The 26,297-nt window shown below is 42.1% G+C and overlaps 1 protein-coding gene across 3 annotated transcripts in view; it reads left to right on the forward strand.

The window, feature by feature from the left end:
• The window catches only part of CSNK1G1 (casein kinase 1 gamma 1), a 434,750-nt gene that overhangs the window by 100,402 nt on the left and 308,051 nt on the right, over window positions 1–26,297 (forward strand). For 2 of the 3 annotated variants that reach the window (XM_069222303.1, XM_069222306.1), the window contains exon 2: window positions 24,739–24,819. The exons of the other annotated variant lie outside the window; for it this stretch is intronic. The gene's annotated coding sequence lies outside the window, so the exon portion shown is untranslated. The remainder of the gene's footprint in view (window positions 1–24,738; window positions 24,820–26,297) is intronic. 3 annotated transcript variants of the gene reach the window in all.

Raw genomic sequence — 26,297 nt, forward strand, 5'->3', positions numbered from 1 at the left:
ATCATTTTCAGGGTCGAGCCTGGGAGTGCATGCGCATGCGTCTCGTATGCAAGACACTGTTGTGTTAAATAAAGGGCTTGGACCCTGCCTGTTGTTCACCATTTGTTGGTTTGCCTGACACTTTTCTTTACAGCCCCGTAATTCGTCAAAGGCACATCTGGCATCATTTCCGTTCCTCTGTGAGGAGCAGAGATCAATCACTAATTAATTCAACTTAATTAGTGCCCCCGATGTGATTGAGATACTTTTTTGTGCTAACTTCCAGTGCTCCGCAAACAGAAGGCTTGTGACTGTCAAAAATGTGCCCCGCAGGACAAACAAAATTGCAAAGTTTATTTTTTAAAGCTAACTTCATTTTATTTAAAGTCAGGTTATCTTTTCTTAGTTTCCACTCATGTGTTTTATTTTTTTTTTTTTGCTTGTGGGCGCTGCTGTCAAAAGACTACAATTAACTTGTTTTAAATATGCAAGACCTATTGCATTGCAAATGTTTGTTAGGTTTTGCCTGCACAGCGCTTGAGCTATGGCGAAATGTTTTGTATTTAAAAAAATAAAAAATAAAAACATCTTAATGAGCTTCGAACCCGCCCCTTATCTATACTTGCCTTTGGCTTGCTTCCATGTGGCTCCCTCTTCACTTTTCTTACAATCGGCTGGCTCCCACAGTCACTCTTGCTTACTTTGCTGGTCAGCACCTCCTTCTCGCCTCCGTCATCCTGCCGTGAAACCTGGACCAAGTACTCCTTCCGGTGGCCAGTGTCTGCAAGCCAGCCAAATTACTTTTTATTATTTTGAAGTGTCGCACTCCTTCAGAGTGCATCGTTTTAAGGCTGGCTCTATGCCCACATTTGTTTTCTTTCATTTTTGCAGTTTAATACAGCACAAACTCTATCCCAAGGTATCGGAGTGCTTTACACATCACCTTCATATTTAGGCAAGAATAGATTAAGTGCCTGATTACGACAGGGACGGATGGGATACTCTGTCACAAACGTGACCGATATCCTGCCTGCCATATTACATGTTCATTATATCTCATCTGCCAAGGTCTTAATCACTTGGATATTCCTATAGACCCCGGGAGGCGTGGCGAAACACTGAGAGGAACACAAGTAGAAGCAGGAGTGAGAAAAGGGCCACTTAATAGGATCAGAAAGATATTTTCTTTACATTGTCATGGTTACCAAGTACATGGAAAATCAATCCGAAATAATGCATAGAGTTTACATCAAATGATGCATGGGAACTTAGTGGAGTGGCTACATGAAGCCTGGGGTTGGAAGAGAGTTTAGCAGGTTAAGGTTTACTGGACTGTGGCAGACGATGCGTGGATCATTATACACAGGAGTCCAGAAGGGGATGGGGAAGTGCTCTGCGCCTGTGACAGTGACTGGGGAGTTGAGGGGGTTGGGGGTGGACATTCGAGGTGGGGCCTCTTCAACCAGGAAGCAGTGCTATTTGAGTGCTGTTTTAGACAGCGCTTCCGGAAGTGGCATCTGCAAGGTCGCAGTAGCTGTGAGGGGGCTGACACCAGTGAGTTCTGAGAGGAGAAACTGATGGAGTTGGCTCCACTTTTGTGCCCTATAATACACTGCGGGACCCTTGTGTTAGCTTCTTTGCACCACATGGTTAGGAAAATGGCTGCCTCTACTAACTGAACTTTATTTGAAGCGGCTCAATTCACATCCAAAAGCAGTTTGATTTTTGCTGTCAAGCTTGAGGCCGCTTGGGTCTAGAGTTGGAACTCCTTTTCCACCATTTTGGAGACAACACCTTTCAACATCTTCTTGCCTAGAACTAACCTATGTGCTTGGTTGGTGACCCTTCAGAGGTTATCAAATGCACTTGAGCTGTCCCCTAGTGTTAAGCTCTACTCAAGTCAGTTGGTTAATGCATCCACTGCAGAGGTCTTGACAGAATGAGAATGTCACAGATTGTAATCCTGACATAGCTTTTAAACCTCTTCATCTCTGCAAGGTCGATGCAAATGATTTATAGTGGTTTTGATAAGAACGGCACCTGCTTTGCAGCACTGTGAAATGACAAAACCCGTATTACCAAGCTCTTTATATAAAAAAAAAAAAGGTATTTCCAGACTGCCCAAACACGCACCACACAAAGAATCCTATGGAAGAGGATGTGGCATAAGGGCCAGAGCTGCTGATTTTGTAGCTGGGGAACACTGTTTGAGTCTCAGTGCCAGCTCACCATCCTGTGATTCTGGGCAAATCATTTAATCTCCCCTTGCTACCAAAAATGAATTTATCCTTGTGTAATGTAGCCGGTGCTCATGTAAAGCACTGTAATACCTTCATGTCGAGTTCGCGCTACATAACCGTGCAAAAAAAAAAAAAAAGACATCGCAGAGAAACGACAAGATGTCTGAAAACAAGGAAGTGGAAGAAACAACATACGGCCATGCAGCGCGAAGCGGCGAGGCAAAAGCGAAAAAAACAATTGCCCCACACTAAGGTACATGGTGACTGTGTAATAATCCATGTAACAAGGTCAGTCTCCAAGGCAGTGACAAACCAGCCTCAAGGCGGGACAAACATAAAGCATTTACCAATTGCATCAAGGGATTTTTGAAAGGTAAGCCAAGGAACAAATTAAAGTGATGGGTGTGAGATGGGTGTGGTTAAAGCCCACAGAATAGATTGTGTCGAAAAGCAGCACTTGCTCACTGCTATGCTAGACCTAAAAAGCACCATAACGAGGTAAATGCTGGCCGTGCCATAGCACTTTGTTTTTATTTACTTTAAACCATGTTGCACAGCAAACCCAAATGCTGTGCAACATGTCTTAAAAAAAAAAAAAAAATCTGTCTTTAATCGGGGAAACCTATTGACTTTGCCATTGCTTGTTATGATGGACACCCTATCTGCCAGGAAAAGAGGAAACTTGAATCTATTTCTCCTTAATCCATCTCTGCATCAGCCTGTAATTGTCCTTTGTGACTATCTTTTTCACTGTGAATATATATTCCCAGATATTTTATAGAATCATTGCATCATTGTAGCAGGTATTCAGTGTCAGTTTGCGTTGTGCTCCCTATGAGCAGGTGCCAGGAATTTTAATAGACAAAAGAATGTCATCATGGGCGAGTGAAACTCGAGCAGTCTGCATTCCAGTGGCTATACTATTTACAGCAAAGAGAACCCTAGAAGGGGGCACCTTATGATGTCCCCCTCTATATTGAGAATGAATCAGCATGCATTCATTGATACAGATCTTTTGCTCAGGGTCTGCATATATCAACTTAATGAGGCTAATGATTTATCTACCCAGCCCAGTTTTTCTTACCCTGTAATGAAGAACAGACATTCTAAGGAGTCAAAAGGTCTTATGTGCATCTAACAGTACTGAGACTGCCTGTAGTTGTGGTCTGGTCATGCTGCAGACTAGTGTATTCCCTTTCAATAATTTCCCAGTTACTTGCAAGGTTGTACTGGTCTCTAACTGTTCACATTGTGCTGCTGGGCCTACCTGAATGTGCGCTGCTTTTTAGGGTTGCACGTGCAAGTGCTCTGGCCTGTTGTAATCTCTCTGTGTGCTTTTAACCACACCCACACTTACTATTCATTATTGTTGTGCTCGTTTTAAATACTTCATTTTTATTGGTGCATTTTGTCAAATACCCCTCCTTTGTGTGCCGAGTTCTCTCCCATGCTATTTCATTAAGTGAACATTTTCGTTGCCCATCACACTGTGTCACGCTTCCTCCTGTCACAGCATGTGATGGCCCCTCTGGTTTCGGTTTGCCTTTCATCTCATACGCGATCCTTTCTAAACATTCACGCAGGGAGCCAATAACCCTCCTGCTCACAGTGGCCGTGGCGCTTAGAATTGACTTGCTTATGTCAACTGTTTTACTTTTAATTTTCAATTTATGTGGCAAGAAACGTCCAGTTAGGAATTTACAACGCTAATAGCTCTTAGTCGAGCAAATGTGCGACCCATTGCATTACAAATGCTTAACTGTGTAATGAGTCCAGTTTTGTAGTGGGGCTTTGTCAGTGGCCTCTTGATAATTAGCAGCAGTCTCTAGGCATTGCTCAGGCTGGCCGTTTCAGCATGGCCTCCATCTATGTACTGCAGAAGTGCTAATGAGCATGGAGTGTACCTTTTATGATCGATTACCCAGCTTGGAAACCCACTGTTTCAAGATGGTGGCTGGACTGTTCACTTTCCTCCTCATCTTGTTTCCTGTGCATAATGAGTCGCCTATCTGTCTCTTCCACATTTGCCCAGGGAAATACTGCCACGGCTGCAGGGCCCCATCGCCGGGCCTTCCTTGCACCTCGGAGAGTAGCTGCAGCATCCTGTACAATCGATCGGTAACAGCCCTACCAGGCAGCCATTTTAGTTGAATGCCAGGCCACACACATCCCTAGTTTCTAAAGTATACAGTTTTCTATCCGGGTTACGTGCTTTGTAATTTCCTCACTCTGGAGTTGGCGATGTCACGTTTAATAGCAGCAGGCATAGAGCTATTCGTGCACTACTTCTTTATGTAGTGTTAATGCCGAAAACAGAACTGGCACAATTTCTTATGACCTGTTGTGTATTGTCTAGTAATTCGTGATCTTTCTTTTTTTCCAGGGAGAGTGGTTTTTGTAGTTATTTTTTTTTTCCTGTCTCATTGGTATAATTTAATATTTATTACTAGAAAATGTATTGTTGCTTAGCTTCCAGTGTTTTTGTGTTCTTCCTTTTGTATGCCACTCCTTTGTACATAAATTGTGGTTTCACTGTAGCTGAACAGATGGTGATCATCTCTGAAACTCGTCAAAGCATTCTGTCCACTGGTTGACACTAACTGACATGCAAAGATTTGTACAAAGACCACTTTTATAAACATTGTTTGCAGGTGAATTGAATGTTGGCGCATCTAGTGCCACCCTAAAAGGTAATTCATTAATATTCTTTTAGTCCTTTTAATTTCCATATAGTTAGAATTTATTTTTGAACCCAACAATTGCGCATCGTGCGTGTCCTTTTTTTGTAGGAAGCCTTTCACATGAAAGGGATGAACAGGGCACTCTAACTGAAATAAATTAGAATTTCAAATTCAACATTTCCGTAATTCAAAACGAGAGCTGGAATTGTGTTGAGCTTGGCAGTTGCATGATGCACTATTTAGAGACACCTGCTGCTTTGGCAGCTATATCCCTCGTGTGATACGTCTGGACGCTTGGCAGGGAAGGCCTGTGTTCTGGAAAAGCCTGTAACGAGGAAGGGCTGGCACTGATCCCATAGTGATCACACTACCGACTGCCTTCCCCTCTGCGTCATGTTAGAGCTTGTCGACTACCATATCATATGGGAATATGGTCTGGGCTTCTGAGGGTTCAGGCATGACTAGATCTCTTGTCTTTTATTAGTCTGATTTAATTGTGCCTATCCAATCAAATGCCTGAAGTTTTTATGTGCCGTTTACATTATCAGAAAGAGAAGCTTAGAAATTACAAACACCTTTAAGGGGTCCTGGTTCAGACATTGCCCTACACTTCCTTCGCCCAGCTAAATGTGTAAAACGTAAAGTTGTTTGGTGACTATTAAAGCGAAAGTTGAAAAGCCTTTTCTTCCACTGAAGAACATTTTGTATTTTATAGTGTGAAAGATCCTTGTAAGATTTCTTTTTAAAGATTGATGCTAGAAGTGGTCGCCTCCTCCGACTCCTATTTCTCTTTGGTCTTATAGCCTACAGGCACTATGGGTATTTAAGTCCTGGGAATCATAAGCAAATGAGTTGGGTGACACTGCCTGCACAAGCTTTAATTACCAGTTACTGGTGGCCTAGATCTGGCCAGTAAGAACCTGACACTTGGCATTTGATGTTTGGTATATAGCTAACTATGAACATGGCACTGTTGCACTTCATGAAAGGGTGAGTGCGTTGGTGCCTTGACTGATCTGCTCATCATATCAATAATTTGAGATCTTCTCTTTAGTTTACTTTGGAAAGACGTATTTGGGGTGAATGAGGAAGAATTTGGGGATTGGGGACTCCATTGATGTGTGACTATTGGTCAGGTCAATACTGAAGACCAATGCCAGTATTAATGTAGTGCTGTGCAACATTCACTGAGTTCTTGAATCTGCTCTCGAAACTGCTGGGGATAACCTCTTACGTTAGAAAATAGCAGGCTGAATTAAGTGACCAGCAGTGCTGCTGAATGTATTCCTAGGCTCATTGGCATGTGCTCGTTAATTGTTTTTTTTGTTAATACTATAAGGCTTGTGAAGGTCTAAGATTGCAGTCTTTGGAAAATGACTCTCTCCACCAACTCATCTGGCCCAAAGAGATTGGTTGCAAACTCTGTTTCGTAGATTTGAGGAGGAGTTTGCTATTTGTGTTTTGCCAGCCAGCGATCCAGACGCAATTTTATGTTTCTATTTTGAGAATTTCTCATGTAGTATCTGATCTTTTGGTAGTTCCATCGACTGGCCAGTGTAAAAGTGACCCCAGATGGTTTGACCCAGGCTGCTCTATGGTGTTGAGGGATTTAAAGCTGGCCTTGAGTATGAAGCCCAGAAATCCAATTATGGTGAAGAACTGACGTAGGGAGTATAAAATAGAACAGACTAGGCGTAAACAGGAGGTAAGGCAAGAAATCTGGGAGGATTTGACTGATTCTACCACCCTGAAGTGTTCTGCCAAAGTTTGGGGTATTACTAATGGCCTCTTTTTTGCTCCGGACTTGACTGAATCTGTGGAGGCTAATATAACAGAAAATTATTGGGTGGTCTATTTTGAGGAAATATATGTCTGGGCTTCAATTGATAATGCGGGTAGGGCCTACGAACTGGAGGTGAAAGCTAAGCTTTCCTTCTCTAGTGAGGAAGTGGAAAGGAGTATCTTGGGCCTAACTGCCAATTAGGCACCTGGCCCTGATGGAGTTCCACCGGGTCTGCATCTCAGTGATATGCAGGTTTGGGTCCCTGTTCTGACTGCTCTTATTAATGCAACAGTGGTGGTGGGTGCCCCTCAGTCGTGGGCCAAGTCTACGATTGTGCAGCTCTTCAAGAAGGGGGGGCAGAGGTAGCCCTTCGTGCTATAGGCCTATTTCCCTTCTCAACTCAGTGGTCGGCCGTATTCTCCTTGAGAGGTTATCAACCTGGGCAGAGAATAATAATGTGTTGTCCCAGGTCCAGTACGGTTTTCGAGCAGGAAGATCAGTGGTAGACCAATGTTTGAACTTATATTTGATCTTGGCAAAAAATACAGTGGTGTTCCCTGGATCCATACATTTGGATTTTATGATCCGGTTCCGATTGGGTAAATAGGTCCAATTTGTGGCAGATCATGCTGTCGTCAGGGGTGGAAATGGATATTTTATTTTTAAGAGATCTCCATAAGGATACTAAGACTGTTGCATGCTATACTAAAGATCAGAAGTGTACTCTTTCTTTTTGTATTAAAAGAGGGGTTTTGCATCTTGGCGTCTTTTTTTTGTTTTTTGTTCCATCTGTATATTAATCAGTTAGGACATCATCTGAGAGAGGTGGAGGCAGATTGTCTAGGCGTGCGCAAGTTACTGGTGTTACTACATGCAGATGATGCGGTTCTTTCGGGCCAAGGCCACCTGGGGTTTACAGTCCCTGTTGAAATCTTTCTCCGATTTGTATGAAGGAGTAGGATCTGTGTATAAATGACAAAGTATTTTGTGATGATAGTAGGCCCCAGCACTACCAAAATGGCGTGATTTACCCTGGGGGCACGTACCTTAGCCAAGACTAATGCATTTTCCTAATTGGGCGTTCTTTTTGATTCAGCACTATGTTGGCACCCCCTTCTGTATAAAGAAGTGTGAGGTTTTGGGGTGAGTCATTGTTGCTATTTTCAGCTTTGCCGCATGGCTGGGCAGTAGGCCAGTGAGTGCTATGCTGCAGATCTATAGGGCGAAATGTGTATCCCAGGCCATGTATGGCAGTAAGGTTTGGGGATACGCAGACCACTCTAAACTACATGCTGGAAATGCAGGTTTTTGCGTAGCCTTTTATGTCTTCCCAAAAGTATTCCGGTCATGTCTGTACAAAAGGAGTTAGGCGTGGGTTTTTTGTCTGATCTGGTTGCTTTTTACCTACTTACTTTCTGGCAGAACATTTGGCTCAAACAGGATCTCAAATGAACCAAGGCTATTCTTAGGGACTGTTTGTCCTTGGACCATGCCCCGCACATTCCCTGGTTAAATAAATTGAGTTTGTTTTCAATTGGGGAAAAGTGATGATTTTTTTTTTTTGCCACCCGGAAGGAATTAGTAAAGCTGATCTTACCTGGACTAAGGAGACTTTAAATATTTTTTTTTTTAAGGATTAGACATACGGCAAGGGAGGATTTGGCATTTACTAAACCGTCTGTGTGACATCAAATTATGTTGAAGACCACTCCCTTTATCGAACCCTGCTTGCAATTGGTAAAGAACAGACAGGATTAGTTCCTTCTTTCAAGAATCAGGATGAATCTTTTTATTCCATTGCTGTCATTTCCTCGGGGCTCCACTAGAGGGCAGAAACTAGCACCCTGTAGTTGCAACCATATTTCCCGATCAGGATACTTTGTACTTTGTCATGTTCTGTCCATTTTTATGAGTTGACACCCAAGATTTACCTTGTGGGTATTGTGCAAAATTCGCCCTTTTCAGAAGTTAGGCCAGCCCTTATGTTCTTACAAATAATGGGGTGGGGGGGGGGGATGGTCATGTATGTTAACTTCTTAAAGGGGTTATGAGATTATGAGGTTAAGAGTATGAAGTGTGAATTTGACTCACTGTAGGCGGTGGGTAATGTACTGTATTTCTGTTTGTTTTAAGGATTTTAAAAGCAGAGGGTTTTTTATGTAATATGATTTTCATGTTTTTTTAAATATGTTTATGTATGCTTTTATGGTTAATTTTACTAAAAACCGAATACAGCTTATGAAACTAAACAACTGTCTCCGCCTCAAAAACCGTTCTCCGACCCAAACAGTGGCAGCTCGTGGAATTTGTCGGGCGTAAGATCAATGAATGAATTAAAGTGCAAGTGAAGCCAATGCGTTAGAAGGCAGTTCGGGGGAGGGGTGTGGGGTGTGGGGGGGGAGGGGAATGGGGGGGTTTAAGTATGTTCTCAGCCAAGAACATTTTTAAATTAACCAAAAATACAGTTCTTATTCTGGCTTCAGCCTCCCACCCTCCCTTTACCCAGGGTGTGGTGTCACTGGCAGAGTTGCTGACTTTGGAACTGGAAAACCAGGCTCAATTCTTGTTGTTCGCTGAACATCCTGTAATTCTGGGCAAGTCACTTAAGGCCATATTCATAATTTTTTCACACACCACAGCAAGACACCTTGCTGCACTGTGCTGGGTGAAAGGGCAGGAATGTGTCATCTGTATAGAGAAACCACATTCCTGCTCTCTCCTGGCACACTTTAGGCTGCCCAGCGCGAACACAGGCATCTTGCGTCTTGGTGTAAGAATGCCTGCATTGTAGGCTTTGTTTTTGTGCAGGAAGATGCCCTTTTCTGAATATAAACAATCTTTGGAGGATTATTCCTCTTTTCTTTAATGTGTTGCATAATGCAGCACATTTAAAAAGTGGAAATACGAGGAAAATAAATATATTTCTCCTTGTTACACCTCACTCGGAAAGCATCGCATTGTGACTTATTGCCAGGTGTACTACTCATGGTAAATCTGGGAGTGCACCAAAATCCATGGGTGGATGCATGAGAACACTTGCGCTCCAACCTTGTAACGTCTCCCTGGGGCAGGGTAATCCAAGGCAGCAGATTTACCAAGCATTGCAGGGCCACACAAGGTGGTCTTGCGTGGCTTGGTAAATCTCATCTAGATTTTGTTACCTTGGGTAGCACCATGTCGACATAGATTAATAGACCTATTTATCAAAGTTCTATCATGTGCCTGTAAAAATGAATGTAAACTTGTGTAATGTAGTTGGTGCTCATGTAATGCGCTTCTAAACCGTGGATGAGCTTGCGCTGTGTAAAAACTGTAGAAGAGGTTACAAACAAATATAGATCATCATTTAGTGACTGACTTGTACAAATTGAAACTAGAAAATCTGGATAAGTCACAGCTTCCACACCTAAATTGTGTGATCTTAGGCAAATTCTATATTTCAACCAAACGCAATTTTCTTCATTGATATTAGAAAGTGCTTTCATACGTGACAGAGTACAAGTTGTATAAAATCATATTGTGTTTCATGTAAAAGACTATTATGTTGGTCTAAAATAATCTGGGCTACATACAAGGTTAACATGATTTTTATCTTCCCCCCTTTGTTCACTAATGGTTCACGTTTAAAAAATAAAAAATAAATAGAAAAGCACTTTTTAAAAGCACCTCTCAGAGCACTTCTCGGTGTAGTAATGTGAAGTATTAATGTGACAGCTTGCACATGTTAAAGAAAAACAGTTTTATTTTTTTATTGTGAAGCAACAGCTTAATATTAAAGTGATGTTTGTACGCACTCCTGCTGCTCCTAGAGAGAAAGGGAGGGGGAGAGCAGCTAGCAGGAAAAGAAGTGAGCAACTGGATAAGGACAGTGAGGTAAAGGAAGGAGAAGGGAGAGAGGAAGGGGGAAAAAGGAGGGAAAGTGGACACGACCATGAAAGAGAGACAAGATAAGTCAAGGCCACTTACCCCAGTGGTCTACTTGTCTGGTTCGCATTGCACACCAACAATCTGCTCCCCTTCCTTTGCACAAGGTCAAACTTTTTAGCACCTAAAATCCTCTCTATGGCTGGAATGCTCTAAACAGAAACACGAAGCGCAGAAGAATGCACAGTATATCTGTTTAGAGCAGTGGTTCCCAACCTGTGGTCCGGGGACTCCTGGGGTCCGCGACGCCTCCTTAGGGGCTCCGCGACACCTCCTTAGGGGCTCCGCGACTGCTTAGAAAATTAAATAATATTAACAGATTAGGTGCCCAGATTTCATTAATGGTTTAGTAGGGGGTCCCTGGATTCCCATAATGATTCAGTGGGGGGTCCCCGGGTTCCATTAATGATAAAATGGGGGTCCACAGAAGTCAAAAGGTTGGGAACCACTGGTCTAGAGAATGCAGCACAGAGCCATAAGTTTAGATTCATGGCCGTCTTGTAAAGGCTGCAACCCCTCCCCTTTTCAACTTTTCAGCCTGTGATGATTTGGGAGAGGTGGTGATAGGCAGCTCTAAATAACAGACCACCAACCCTGGGAGTACAGGGCTGATATTGTACACGCCCAGGGTTGCTTCAGAATGTGACGCTTCATTGTGTCATTTGTGGACAGTCTCTGGGGACCCCAAGTATTGCAGAACTAGGCTGGCAGCATGTCAGCTCGTAGTCTGCTTAACATTTACTGCTGCCAACTGGCAAATGCGCATAATGCGCATGTGCTTAATTAGAACTGCCTGACTTAAGTTTTTGAGAACGGACAAGGCATTGTAATGTAAATAGAAGGATGGTAATTGTTTTTTGCAACTACCATCCATATCCCATTTAATTGAAAGGGCGTAGCCCTTCTGCCCACCCCTAGAAACCGCCTCTGCCAAACAGCCTGTTCTGCATGCTGAAGGGGACATTCAGACTCTATACTGCATCTGTCATTGTTGCCTTTGCAAATTTATCTTTTGTTGTACCAAACTTGCAGAGTGTGAGGCAGGTTAAAGGGCACTGGCAAATTGATTGCCGAGGTGGAATACTGTAGTTGGCATCGTTTGTGTTCTAGTAAATAATTAGCCAGGAGATGACTACTAGACAGATGATATGGGTCAGTTCAGTTTTTAAAGGATGTTCTTAAGATGAAAGATTATCTTGTTGACTTCATAAAACTTGTTCTAAAATTGAACTTGACAGGGTATCTCGAGTGCATATTGTGTTTACCTCTGAGGATCATGTTAATTTTAGTATTTTTTTCATTATGGACCTGTTACTGCTCAGTACTACCAAAAAACGTGAAATGGCCAACTGCCTCATTTTTGTACCCAAAATATCTACAAAATCATCTTCAAAAGATTTGTTATTCATTTCTGATAAGCAAAAGTGCACTGTGGTGAAACACCTGTTTATAATCTTGAACTTTGAGCCGTTAACGTTTATTTTCAAACTGGTTCATTCCTAGAGTGATTTTTAAATGGCAAATAAACCAACGACTTGCTGCATTCAGTGCACTGTCCACAATATTGTGGCTTTGTTATAGCAAGGTGTTCATTCATCTCACAGTCGCACATTAAGTTAGCGGTGTTGGAAATCCTGATCGGCTACACCCCTCAAAATGGGATTTACAGTGTTTACAAAAAAAAAAAAATATTTGAAAATACTTTTCAAACTGTGGCATATACATAGGCAGGATTATGAGGGCTTTGCAAGAGTCAGATGTGGTAATCCCAAAACTGCCAAGCACCATGCGCAATGTAGTACGTATTAGACCTATTGTCTTACTTGACAAGTAACAAGCTTTATATAAAAATATTAACCAGCAGACTGGCAGGAGTACTGCTAGGGTTGGGATTTGTGAAGGACAGACAGATGTTAGACAATATATAGAGGATAGCTCACCCTGTCAAATTCTAACGAGAAAAAATAAAGATGGTCCTATTAGCAATAGACACAGAAAAGGTCTTCGACTAAGTGAGTTGGCCACTATTGTGAAATACTACCCTGCGATTTGTTCCGGGAGAAACATTTATAAAAGCTGTTATGATGACATTTTGCTCCATCTCAGGGGCCAGAGTAAACTGGTTGATTTTATCTTGACTCAAACTCACCAGATGAACTAGCCAGCCTCGTTGTCTTTACTTTTTGAATGGGCTGTCAAACCTTTAGTGAAGTCTGTGAAAGAATGCAAACTGATCAAAAGAATAGAATTTGGAGGGGAGGAACACCATATATCTCACTTTATGAACAGCACAATTTGTTTGTAAAACGCATGCATGCCTTGCAGGCTGTGAGAGACATCCTCTCGGAATTTGAGGAAGTATCAGGTTATAAGATTAACATGGAGAAATTTGTGATACTCCCAGTGAACTTGGAGAAGGAATAGACAGAGGCCTTGAAATTGTCCATTCCATTTCAAGTAGGTGAAAAATCGATATCGCACCTACCTCCCCACAAATGTGTAAAGTCTATGATGCCAATACACTGCTTCCTGGCTAAGAAATATAATTTAATCTGAATAGGTGAAAACACCTTTACAATTCATGGCTGAGCAGAATCACAGCTATTAAACTGAGTGTTTTCTACACGCTTTCATCCCCTCTCAGCAAGGATCAAGAAGTGTCTACTACTACTTGGAGGCCCTTGTCTTGTATGTCAAGGCAAAACACCACCTCCTGACTCTTTACAAAACTAATTAGGACTCTGAAACCAGAAAGGTGTCAAGGATTCCCTGATGTTGGCACATATAGTGCAGACCAACTGAGCATTCTACGTGATTGGCATTTCAGAGAGATTTAGTGATTCATTATGGACCAGGAAGTGGCAAGCATAACCTTATGGAATGCCCGTCGTCAAGTATTATACCGTAGTCCGATCCTAGCAGTCTGCTTCATGTTTGAAACTCAGTGGCCGTTACACCAAAGTTGACAACATACTCCTTACCACACATGCCTGTGCATTTTAATCAAAGTTTTACACCTGCATGGAACAATATACCAAGTACGGTGACTATAGGTTTGTGGGAGATGTATGAGGAAGGAAAATAAGATGTTGAAAACTGCATGAGAACATTTGGTTTACCAGCAGAAAAGAAGTTCAGGTACCAACAACAGACTTTGTGTGCTCCACGCGCAAACAAAGAAGAAACAACCATGCAGGAAACTCAGTTGTAGAAAGCAGAAACAGTGAAGTTATTAACCTGTACTAAGAAGATATATAGAGAGATTGCGATATATAGTTAGAGATATCTAAATTTTTATATATATATATATATATAGTAAGCTACTATTAGCAACTCTATGAAATAAGGTGATAGTGGAGCTATGGGTCCTACTGGGGGAAAAGTAATAGGAAGTGAGATACCTAAAGATGGATGGGAGGGCTTATGGAGGGGTACCAATAAACACAACAAATCTTTCCAACACAAAGTCCACTATGAGTAATGACTGGATGGTGCATGACCCCAGCCAAACTACATGCAGTATTTCTAGGAACAGCAGACAGTCTGCTGTTCTGTGCAGAGAAGGCCACTCCTTACTGGAAAGGTGTCCTTGCAGCCACAAGAGGTACTGTGAGACTTGATCACAGACTAGGCCAAAAGGAATGGGGTAAAGGTGGTAGGGAGTAAATGGAAAGTGATGTTTCAACTTTTAACACTAGCAAAGGTGATTCTTGTGAGATGCTGGAAACAGGAAATAGATTATTCCCTACAATTGTACTTGGGGAAAATATGGGACAGCATGGCCTTGGAACAAACATAGAAATATACTGAAAGCTAAAGATGACTTTTCTACTTTGGGACAGGTGTTGGGGTACGTAGGGGGCGGGGTAACAATAGGCCTCCTGCCTGCCATCCAAAACTACAAGCACTCCACTTGTTTGGGTGAAGGACCATGTCTGGGTTGCAGATTCCCTAAGCAGGAAAATAAAGGAGGTCAGTAGAGATAGTACATAGATACCACAAAACTACAACCTGCACCCGCTGGAAGGGAGGAGATGGAAATCGGTTGGCGGATGCTAGAGAGGGGTTGGAATAGTACGGGATAAACTAATGCACTAGTTCCAAAAATACTGTGCAATCTATTATTTAATGTGATGGTGAAGACATGAGTACGCTCAATATACTATCAAACGTTCTTCCAAAAGTGTTTGACAGTACTATTAATATTTTAACTTATGCCATATGTACTTTCTATGTATTGATTTATTTTGAACTTTTTGTTACCTGTTTAGTTAACGCCAGTTGTCTTCCATTTTTCGACTGCCTTCAGCCTAGCAGTCAGAAAACGCAGTTGGCTCAAACGGTTCAAAAGGAAAGATAGGATTGTCTTACTTTTGTCCAACATTTGAAAACAGTCTTTTATTCGTACCTTTGTGGTAATGGACCTGCCAGCTTCATTTACTGGTCTCCTACGATGACAGTTTGTTATAGGGGGTGAAGATGTATCACAAAATCTATAGCAAACTAAATTATAGATGTGCTTAGAACATAATTGAAAAACATGGGTGGGACGCTTTTACGTCTGCAGAAGTTGCAGCATTAAAAACGTTATTAAAAATGCCCTTAAAACCACAACATCTGCTGGAAGTGAAATCAATTCCATCAGCCTATCATGATCAAACGGACATTTCCTTGTGTAAATTTAGAGGCTATCCCACCATCACACGATATGTTTTTTTGTTATTTGGGAGTTGGATCTCACTTTATCTGCAGAAGAACGTAATGTGAATATAATTCTGCATAATTGTCTACACTTATTTGCGGCATGCTGGTGCTGTGTAAGGTTAATTGAAGCCACTTATTCTCCTCTCCAGAATTAGTGTGCAGTCTGTGCCGCCCCTCCTCTCATCATAGCTGGATTGCCTGCAGTGGGAAGCTCGGTACAAGATCTGAACAATAAAGAACACCCTGGGATCGAGTGGGAAGTCGCCGGAAAGTTTGCACATCTCAGAACCTGATCTGCTTGCTGCACATTAAAGGCAATCACTTCCACTCGTCGCTTGGCACAGAATAATGAGCAACTTTTTATTAGACTCCCATTTAATCAGTCATGGGGCGAACTATGCTTTACGGAATAGAACATAAAATCATATTTGGTAGAGCAATATATTATCCAGACACATTGCCTATTTTTTAGGGTTGGCTCTGTTCCACTGAGAGTACTCTGCTTGTGAGGAAGTGAACTTTTGAAAAGCTAGGTTTATGAGATCCTGGGTTTCATTTGGGGGTGTGGAGTTTTTTTTTTTTTTAATGTCTGATTGCCCAAGGACGCTACGCTTCAGAATTTCATTTTTCATATAAATCATCTGTTTGTGCCATTACGGTGGTGTTTTCATATTATGGCTGTGTTAACACCCACTCCCACTATGGCATGGTGTCGATGCTAGCAAGGCTCTGATTATGCCACTTCTCCGATTGTACCAGACTCTCACTATACCAAGGCTTAATTTATGTCAAATCTAGGAATATTTGTATTCTCTGACTAGGCAAGGGCCCTCTTTGTTTTAGATCTGTTTAAGGCAGCTTTTTCATTACAGCAGGGTTCTGAATATGGCAGAACTTTAATTATACATGGGCTATGATAACAGATTTCTAGATATCAGTGGTCCTATTATGTCATTGCCCTCTTTCGTAGGCTAGTTTCAAGAGTAAACATAATTTGCATTGCTGATAATTGTTTATTGTAATGGAGTTAGTCGATCTTACAAAATGTTACTGCAATTCAAATCAGATTATAATTATGCTAAGAATCAAAGAAATCACTCACAATCTGATTTTATCTATTTCACCACGCCACAATGTGTAATCCTGGGCAAATCTCTTCATTTTACTGTGCCTCAATTCTCTAGTTCATCAAAATTGTGAGCTTATAGCAAGTGCTATATCAGTGGGTGGACATTTATATTTTATAAGTAGCTGATGTCAGAGTCAAAATATTAAGCCCCTGATTTTTCACGTGTTAGTTTGTTTTGCATGTACAAAAGATGGTTTTGCACTTGTAAAATAATTTATTCACACAAAGATTTTCATGACCACAGTGAACTTACTTCAGAAAGATTGTCTTCCATGCCCTGAATGCAGTTAGGTTTTTTGCAGTCCCAGGGATATACACCTTTATGGGGATTTATAAACATGACTACTTGCAAGGCAGATGTCAAACCTTTCCATATGTTAGAAGAGAACACCCCTGAAGAGGATTATGGTGCAGGGTAATGCAGTAAATAATAATTTCCCTTTGGCGAAAAAAAGGAAAGATAAAGATAGCAGTAGTTTGCTCCTGCTTGACAGAAGTTTGCAGGAGTAGATATACCAATTTATGTTTGATCATACCATATGGAATGCACTAAGGTTTGCTGGGATTATGCCTGGAAAATGTGACTGTCACATATTTCTAGGCACAACTCTGGAAGCGTTTCCAATTCCTGAAACTCCTAAATCTGTGGTTGCCACCTTGCCTGCTGCGGAAGGAGATTTTGAGACATTTTCCCAGTCCACTCACTTAGTAAAATCAGAGGCGAGTGGCATGGTTGTTGTATTATGAGAGATGAAGGCACCACTGACACCGCATGAGCTACTAAACTTCCCCGTTTTACTTTTTTGCCCTAAACCACCCCCCACAGTTTCAAGCTTTTCTTTTGTTCCACATCATACCGGAGATTTCCTATCACCCTTTCTTAAACCTAGCTCATTTATCCAAATGGGATCCTCACAGCCTACAATACAGTGGTTCACACACATGCTATTTATGATCCTTTACATAAGACCCGCACAGTTTTTATATTCTTGATTTTACAAAAGATGACAGTTTATTTTTATATGATTAAAGACGATTTTCCTAATGGATATACAATTCAAAACCCCAATAAAAGTTTTTGGAAAATGAGAGCTGAAGGCACAGCTTAAGCACATCTCAGGGTTGTCATTTTTATCTTGGTGCTGAGGACTTTACTGCATCCTGTCCGCCTTCCTACAAGTTTATTAAGATACAATGCACTTATAACAAAGTGCTCAGGACGTTTGAGACTGCGTTCCTGCGCCATCCAATCCCTACATCGAGCTCGAGTTTTGTGGGACAGCGAGGCTGAACTTTACCGCAAGTGCCCTGGGTGGTGAAGGACTGAATGTCTTTCAGCAACTGAAGAACCTTCTTGTTAATAAACTCCTATTTTTGCCAAACCTTTAGTATTATTTTAGGCAATTGTGCACTCTTGGTAATGGACTTGATTTCCTCTTTGATGCTATGTAACGTGTCAGTAGATCACCTCAACAGCTACAACACAATCCAAAGTAACTACACATTGAGCCCATACCTATGTACCTCTTGCGGATTTCTTACTAGAACAAATCATAACCACATCATCATGAAACCAATACAGAATGTCACTTCGTTAGCATTATCTCTCTCCCACAACCCTCAAACCACATGACAGACTGCCAAGCAACAGTTAAGTGAAGCATAGCCTTGGTCTTGCTTTGCCTTAACAGGATTTGTTCCTGGTTAAAGGTATACATTTTGGTGCCCTGAAATACTGTTATTACTTTTTAGTAATTGTGCTGCAAGGGGACAGAATAGTTCCCTTTTACCTGATTTTGTTGGAAGAAGCAAAAAATACGTTTAGTATGGCACTGCCTTTTTTCTTGTATATTTTTAGTTGTTAGCTGCGCTTGGATGCCATCTGCGACTTAGTCATTTTGACATGGTGTGCTAAATCATCACGCTCATTACCCCCCCCCCCCCCCCATTTAACATGACAAGAAAAGTCCGGTTAGGAGTTTATAACGCTAATAGCTCTAACTCGGCGAAATGTGAGACCTGTTGCATTGCAAATGCTTGTTATTCACACTGTCATGCAGTCCGTTGCTCACTGGGCACGAGGATCAGATAGTATTTTTTTTTTTGCCGCCCTTTGCAACCTTCCTGCTCCCTTGGTAACTCCCTAAACCCTCCGAGTATTATTTGTGTTACAGAATCCACATAGACGATTACACAATGACTACTGGTGTAACCATTTCTTGTTGTTTAAGTCTCAGTTTCCGAGCTCAGGAAACCCTCATGACGTGGAGGGGAGGAGCAGGGGCATTACATAAGATGTAAGGATTATTACTTTTTAATCAGTCAATTCATCCCAAGCTCCTCCATCGCTTATGTCGCCACCTACTTATTCTATTATGACTCGGCAACAGCTTGTAGATAATTTACCATAAACCATTGCATGGAAGCAGCAATATTGATTACAATAATTGCAACCCGCATCTAGGCCGTGCTCATCACTGTTAATACAGAAGGGAATCAAAGTAATGCTGTAGTTACGTTTTGTCTTGCCTGACAGTAGAGGAAGGGGCGGAAGACTTTAGTCCACAGTAATGCCTTGCCTAAACCTATAGAAGCAGGGCACCATGCCTCAAATAATACAGTGCAAAAAGGGTAACGAGAAAGCAAAAATGAATGACAGATATATTTGAAATCCCATGCATGTGATATTATATGCCTCAATAACCACTGTGAAAAAAAACTATACTATTAGTAATAACTGAGTACATTTTAGCATGGGGTGTTTCATAAGATGCTGAATACTAGTGTAGGTGTCAACAGTAAATCACACCTGATAACGGTGGGAAACTGAAGAGTTAGTCAGAGAAAACATCAATAGGGACGAAAGAACCCCTCATTTACTTACCTTGAAGTTCACTACTTACAGAAGGTTACAACTTCAGTGCAAAGAAAGGTAGGTTTGGCTTAAAATACTCATGTATTGGCATATTTCACGTTTAGTAACAGCCTCATGAAAGTTGATGAGTATCAGCTTCTCAGGTGTCTGGACAAGTAGGATTTACAACCCTTAGCCTAGCATCATCATTTGGCCATATGTTGGACCCTATCTTTTCCCCTCCGTGCTCTTGCAGCTGATCTTGCTCTTTGTGCGACACAAGTAGCCTTCCAACTTCAAACTTCTTGACGTTGGTTCTAAATCTCTCCAGAACATGTACCCTCAAAGCCTATTGAAAATTGAAACTAAACCACTATTATAAACTCCTCAAAGAATTCCCTCAAGCCCTTAACACCCAATACTTCTCATCAGGTACATCTTCCTGCAGATGCCTCATCTTACAAATTATCGTTCTAGGCTTCTGAATGCTCTAGAAAGCTTTTGCCCGGCAATAGCTCTCAAGTGCTGCCAGGTGAATGTGGCTTCATCTGCAACTCCGTCTCAGACATGATGCCACCAGAATATATTAGGTGCAAGCTGGCATATTGTTATCAGTTCTTGTTTTAAAGTGCCACATTGACACAGGTTCTGAGCACTGTCTGTCTCTCACGGACAGTTGCCTCAGCATTAGACAATGACTAGATCAAATGTCTTCTCCCAAACTTTCAAACTTCAAATACCTCAAGACATCCCTTCCACATACACATGCCAAATGCATGGGGTGACTCGGATTGGAGCGCAAGGCTGCGGCCTGCGATTCTTGGACCTACATTCACCCAGTGGCCAACAAGGAATAGGAGGCCAAGTTGTTTTGGACTGAAGCCTGAAGGTAAAGTTCTTCATCCACATTCAAGTCACCTGTGATGAAAGTCCTTTTTTACTCTGAGGAAACTGTCCCGCTCTAGGGGCAGTTGAGTCTCACTGGTGTTTCACAATGCCGAAGTCTTGCTAGTCGTCGCAGAAGATCCCAACATTGAAAAAGATGAAGCCAGAGTCCAAGTCTGGTCCATCTACCACACTTAACTGTTCGAAGCACTCTGGCTTATTGTACTGGATCGGTTAAGGGGGGCTACTGCAAGGGGTGCAACTTCCTGTGGACTTAGTGACTTTGGAGTCTCTGACCCTGATGCCACGCCTCCACAGACTCCGGAGATGCAGCCCACAAAGCAGGCTACAATACCACTCTCACAAACCATCTGTCAGAAGGTATCTGTATGACAAGGGAAAAAGTTATGGTGGACTTTAATGATGTTAAAGCTCAGATTTGCCCAGATGGAGATTTCTGGCTTCAATTTTGTCACTCTTGTAGTGCATGATAAGGATTATTTCTGTACAGAGGATGATTTGGTGGCTAGTAACCTTTTTTTCTCATTTCTAATAATCATGCTGGTTTATATCTGCTGCTACTCAGCTGCTTGCTTCCCTTTTTGAGCCCCCAGACCTCCTTTTTTTTTTCTTTCTTTTCATACTGTTTTTGCATCTGGGCACCACCACATATGCTAGGAATAGATGGCAAATTATCCAAAATGCTGCTGCTATGCCACCTGCACAGATCTCATTCGATCTTCAATCAATAACAGACTCTGCATTGGCTCCCTGTGGAGAAGGGCATTCGATGTAAGGCCTTGTGTGTTACTTATTGCACGCTTCATAAATCTGGTTCTCCTATTCTCAATTCCTTCTTATAGCCCTACCGTCCTACTGGATTTCTGAGATCACCCTGGGAAATATTCTGCAGGTTAGGTTAGACAAAGAAGTAGCTCCTTTTGTTGTCTGGGGCCTAGTCTGTGGAATGAACGTCCGGTAAGTCTATGTAGCAATACGAATAACATCACTTCTAGGAAACTGCTTAAGACTTGGCTGTGTTAGAGCTTGGATGCTTTTGTCTTTCTTGCTATCTTTGTTGTGCGCACTGGAATGCCCTGTGCTAGGGCAGCCATGCCTGTTATATGTTCACATCACATAATGGGCATGTCGAAAATGTAAAGATAAAAAAAATATGACTGCTGGTGCATCATGGTGCATGTAACTAATGGACCGTGATGCAAGCCGTACATGGTGGCCGTTTTGGAATGGTTCTTTTAAGAAAAATCATTCCAACATGGCTATCACATGCAGGCATGCGTTATGATGTACTGGCACTTCTTTGGCTTCTTTGCTTTAGTGCAGCCATGTTGTAACAGTAAAGTACAAATAAATGGTAAGATGCTTAGGAGCACCAGTGCAAAATAGCATTGTCAGAGCCACTAGATCAGCAGTTACTGTTTCAAAGGCGTGACTTACTGGTTTTGACTGCGCTAGCATTGTGATGCTATTTGGGTTTATTGTGGCTACATTTAGTAGAATGAGGTATTAATAAAAAAATTATTAATCACCCATGTAGTCATGGTGATAGTTGACTGACTTACAAACATGAAATGTGTGTAGAAAGGAGGATGTTGATAGGTGCAAGCATATCCTAACATACTACCCCAGGTTTGATAAATGTTTTTAATGGTTTATATAGTTTGGTAATATTCTGCTATTAATTTCCTTTAGATTATACATGTCACAAGCTGTTCTTGTTTTTTCCCAGTCATAAGATGAAACACAGGGTTTGTTACTTGGAAGCATCCGTTTTTCAAGAATGACGTTAGCCTAACACTTTTTGATTCTGATGAAAAAAAAAATATATATAGTTACTTTAGAGTGGCTTTCAGACAGTCCTTTACATTCATTGGTCTGCTTCATTATCATTCGTGATTTGCTTTTGCCCACTACTGTAAACAGCATGTGACAATTGGGCATGGTGAGTAACTGCATTTTTCTTGAGCACAAATTGCATTGGCTTCAAGAAAGTTAGCCCCTTCACAAGCCAGGACTTGTCTGTCATTGTCTGTCATTGTGTGTCTGTGTGTGTGTGTGTGTTTTTTTTTTATTTATTTTTTTTATTTAAAGTTCCCCTCTTTTTAGGGGCGAGCGCAAAGCGCCCTGTCCCTCTTCTAATCTCTCTTTAGGGGGATTTTAACCATGCCCATGTTACGTCAGTCACTTTCTTTGGTTCGTGGGCTTGCCTTTTAAAATCTGCTTGTTTTCATTCGTGAAAGGCATGCATACGTCATGCCTTTTCCGGTGTTTAGCCCTTCTCGAGAGCACCAGTAAACTACTGGAAACATACGAGGCGCCATGTTTTCCGTGTGGTTTCTGGACTACTTTTTCTCTTTATTTTGCAGAGCGATCGTGCTGTGTTTTACACAGCACGATTACGCTCTTTAAAAAAAAAAAATGTTTTTATTTAATGTGGCAAGAAAAGTCCAGTTAGGAGTTTGCAACGCTAATAGCAATTCTTTGCATCCTCTGCAAATACAAACGAGATCACCAGTTGCGCAATGAATAGTTAGCAGCTACAGACAGGGTCTGGAGCACATTCCACAAGGAAAAAAAGGAGCCTTTCTATCTCCTTATAGTGAGAGCAAAAATTCTGCAGGACATTAAGTATGGGCAGCAATGCAGCATCTGTCTTGACAAATAAACAGACTTGATAGGCCTGACATAGCAGGATCTTTGCAAAATACTACCTCTTCTGTTTCGTCCCCTCCTCCCAACTTGTATTGTTAATGTCTTATTTTGAGGCCTTTGTGTCCTTTAGTTTGAAAATGTAATTTGTCCAAATGTATGAAAGTATTCTGTTAAGTGACTACATTAAGCTCATGCAGTATGATTCCATGAGTGCAGAGTGCAGTACTTTGTGTGTGTGTGTGTTTTTTTTTTTTTTTAAAACACCGAACAGCTTCCCGTTGTTAGCAAGTATAAATTCAGTCTTGTAAGTGAAACTTCATATGTTAACTAAAATGGTGTTTTTTTTCTTTTTTTGGGTTGAGTGCACAAAGTGCTCTGTCCCTGGTGTAATCCCTCTATGGGCTTTTAACCGCGCCCATGTCACGCCAATCAGATTGGTTGGTTCGTGTGTTTTTAAAATTCGCTCGATTTCATTAGTGAAAGGCATGCACACTTCATGCCTTTTCCGGTTTTTAGCCCTCTTTGAAAGCACCTGCCAGCTACTGAAAACATACGAAGCTTGATGTTTTCCGTATGGTTTCTGAACTACTTTTTCTTTTTATTTCGTAGGCAGTGTGATCTTGCTGGCCAGTAATCAAGCACTTTGCATGACTTTAACCCTGTTAAGGGAACAATTGCACTTTTGCCAACTACATGAATAATTGCACTTTTGGCGTTCTGTTTCACTGCGAGCAAACTTCTGTTTCTTTTTGTGTGTCTGCTTCATGCTCATGGCAGTCATCAATTTGCTTATGTGAAACTGTTTTACTTTTCCGTTTGTGGCAAGAAAAGTCCAGTTAGGAGTTTAAAACGCGAATAGCTCCAACTCGAACAAACGCAAGTCCCATTGCATTGCAAACGCTTGTTTTTTGGTAGAGAGTTGTACATGACAGCAGTGAAGTACCTCTGCTAATGACTGCTCAGACACCCCACACCTATAGGTGTCGCAGTAGGGCAATAGCTAAGCTTGTGACTCTACCTTCTATAGCTTGAACATTTGGCAGGATTTCCAGGGTGTTTTTTTTTTTTGTTTTTGTTTTTTGAGTTACAAAAGGCCTTCCAGCAGACAAGCTTTTAATTATATGATAATACTAACATTGTTTGAGTTTTAAGTTGTTGAGCAGCTGGTAAAGCGACATTTCAAGTTGTTTGGTTGCACTATTAGTAAGATGGTACATGTTTACCTCTTCGTATTATGAATTATTTGGTGGTTGTCCTTGATCATATGTTTATATCTTCATGAAAAAGAGGTACCCTCTTTATGTCCATCCCACTTAAAACCTACATCTCAGCCTCTGAATGTCCCAGCATAATACTGGAATACTGCAATAACAAGTGAATCATTTAAAGACAAATAACATGAACAGACGGTCAGGCGATTAAAGTTCAAGTTCACTGGTTATGTCAGAGAGATTTCATACTGCATCTTGTGGTGGGGAACGGCCCCAAATCCGGGCAGGTGCTTTTCCCACCTATCCGGCTTTGGGGCCCTAATACGGTAGTTACAAAGTCAAAAACCAGTGATTGCAAGGGGACGCATTATGCTTTTTTATTATCATTTGAAGAAAAGGAGTGAGTTTCGGATGTATTGCCTAAATATTCAGTACCAAACGAAATCTGTAAAGCGAGCATGTTCTGGGGAATTTACTTGATTACACGTTAGAGTAACTATTCAAGATTATGTACTTGACTGCCCCATTTAGTGCCCCTACAAGAAAAAAACTTCAATTGGTGGCTGTACTGCATTTTTTTCCAGTCTCCAATTGTTCTCTTCTCACAGAAGTTCTGTTCCCCGTAGTTTTTTCCCCCGAAGTCATGACATTAATTGCAGCATATTTATGTTGCAGGTGGTGTACATCAACTCCTCCTTGGACATCTGACTGGTCAGAGCCTCATATCCTTAGGACGCCAAAGCCTTCTTCCTGCTGGTAAAGTCACTTTGTTTCTATCTTGCATCTGTGAATAAAGCTGGGCCGATGCTGCTCCTCACCCAGTGCTTGCCATATCCAACTTGCGGATGCTTCACAACACTGTACCAAAGTTTGACACCATGAAGTTTCAGAGGTAGCTTCAGAGAACCTTTTTGTTGATAGTGGCCTGTGTACAGCTGGGACATGATGTGCTCGGAATGTGACTTGCACAGACACTTATCTCAGTGCTGGAACTAGGAAAGCAACAGCCAGTCCTTGCCGTGGCGGACCTACCACCACAACCTCGCCTGTCCCGCTGGTGCGGTCTCACCACTGCGGCCGGAGGTGAGCACCTCCAACCCGGCGGCGGGCCTGAGCCTGCTGGCCGGATTATGAAGCTGCACACCGCCAGGCTTTCCATGGCAGTCACCCTGCCACGAACACCCTGGTGGTCACGCACCTGGCGAAAGGAATCTCCATTCCTGTTGCCAGCACAAACGTGTCCCCATACATGCACACATCCCCCCCTCCCATCCACAAACACCCCCACCCCTTCACGCACGCATGAATTCACATACAGACCCATTCAGCATTTGCATATATGCACTCAGACACCCCCTCACTCACATTCATCAACCGACACCCTCATACATATGAACATCCCCATTCACTCGCATACATGCACGCATTCACCACCCCGCTCTGCAGACATGCACTCACATAGGCACCTCAAACCCCCATTCTCCTCCTCGGACCCCACTTACCTTCTCCATGGAGGAGGATGTCCAGGAGGGGATGGGGCTTGGCGGTCTTGCATTGCCAGCACCACCACGCCTGCAGGACTCCGCCAAGCCGTATCACGGTGTATAATACGGCGGGCGGAGTCCTGCCATGGCGGTGCTTGCGATGCATCCACCTCTGCACCGCAGACCACCAACATGACTGCTGGCAACATTCCACCACAAAGATGGCGGACGGCTGCCAGCACTCATGGTCTGCAGACCACCAGCACTGGAGGTTTGGTGGCAGGTTTGGCTTTGGCGGTCAGGGAAATTGACCGCCAAAGTCAAAATGAGGGCATATGTACTGATATGGACTGAACCCAGGGCTTCTGCTTTCTGGTCTTTTCCAATACTATGCAACCTGGACTGCTTCTGTGTTGTTGAATTCACCACTGCGGTTTTGACTGAACGGCTGACTTTCCTACAGAATGTGATGTGTGACTAACCAAATTAGAAGAAGCAAACCTAAAAGAGGGGGGGGGAGACTCAATATCTGAATGAAAAAGTATGTAGTAAAAACTATGTACTCAAAAGTCAGAGTAGTAGGAGAGATGATCTGCTGCCAACACTGCTCCATTACCTAGGTCCTGGAGCTTCAGGTAGTAAGTTGTCAGTTTTATTAATGATAACTATGAGGCGTTCATAAGCATCAAAGATCTTCTATGACGACCATAGCTGTAACTAGATGAAGAGGAAAACAGTTTGAAAAAATAG

Source organism: Pleurodeles waltl, chromosome 3_1 (assembly GCF_031143425.1).
Source record: "Pleurodeles waltl isolate 20211129_DDA chromosome 3_1, aPleWal1.hap1.20221129, whole genome shotgun sequence".
NCBI classification, from domain to species: domain Eukaryota; kingdom Metazoa; phylum Chordata; class Amphibia; order Caudata; family Salamandridae; genus Pleurodeles; species Pleurodeles waltl.